Below are 978 nucleotides of genomic sequence, written 5' to 3'. Positions count from 1 at the left end.
ATAGAGGATTCCTCTTTCTTTTCTTGTTCTCTTCTTCCCTATATGAGCAGGAACAAGGAAAAAGACATTCTTGTTGAAACTTATCCTGAACCTGAAAGGACTCTGAAGAGGAAATTAAGAGAAGCTAAATTACAACAATCCAGAGACAACCTTTCTGAAATTTTCGAACAAGAGAAGGAGATGGCAGTCGAACCCAACAACAATAACGCAAGGAGGATGCTTGGTGATTATACTACACCTACTTCCAAGTTTGATGGAAGAAGCATCTCAATTCCCACCATTGGGACAAATAACTTTGAGCTGAAACCTCAACTAGTTGCTCTAATGCAACAAAACTGCAGGTTTCATGGACTTCCATCAGAAGATCCCTATCAGTTTTTAACTGAGTTCTTGCAGATCTGTGAGACTGTAAAGACGAATGGAGTAGATCCTGAAGTCTACAGGCTCATACTTTTCCCTTTTGCTGTAAGAGACAGAGCTAGAACATGGTTGGATTCACAACCTAAGGATAGCCTGGACTCATGGGATAAGTTGGTCACGGCCTTCTTGGCTAAATTCTTTCCTCCTCAAAAGCTGAGCAAGCTTAGGTTAGATGTTCAGAAATTCAAACAAAAAGATGGTGAATCCCTCTATGAAGCTTGGGAAAGATACAAGCAGCTGACCAAAAGGTGTCCTTCTGACATGTTTTCAGAATGGACCATATTAAATATATTCTATTATGGTCTATCTGAGTTTTCCAAAATGTCATTGGATCATTCTGTAGGTGGATCCATTCACCTAAAGAAAACGCCTGCAGAAGCTCAAGAACTTATTGACATGGTTGCAAATAACCAATTCATGTACACTTCTGAAAGGAATTCCGTGAATAGTGGGACGCCTCAAAGGAAGGGAGTTCTTGAAATTGATGCTCTGAATGTCATATTGGCTTAGAACAAAGTGTTGACTCAGCAAGTCAACATGATTTCTCAAAGTCTGAAT

The 978-nt window shown here is 39.8% G+C and overlaps 1 pseudogene; it reads right to left on the bottom strand.

Annotated features, from left to right (window-relative positions):
- Window positions 1-592: 592 nt before the first annotated feature.
- On the bottom strand, window positions 593-683 carry LOC127742443 (uncharacterized; annotated as a pseudogene).
- Between the last annotated feature and the right edge of the window lie 295 nt (window positions 684-978).

Source organism: Arachis duranensis, chromosome 1 (genome assembly GCF_000817695.3).
Source record: "Arachis duranensis cultivar V14167 chromosome 1, aradu.V14167.gnm2.J7QH, whole genome shotgun sequence".
In the NCBI taxonomy this organism is placed as follows: domain Eukaryota; kingdom Viridiplantae; phylum Streptophyta; class Magnoliopsida; order Fabales; family Fabaceae; genus Arachis; species Arachis duranensis.
Note: the sequence above shows the minus strand (reverse complement) of the source record. Positions and strands in the feature narration are given on the sequence as shown.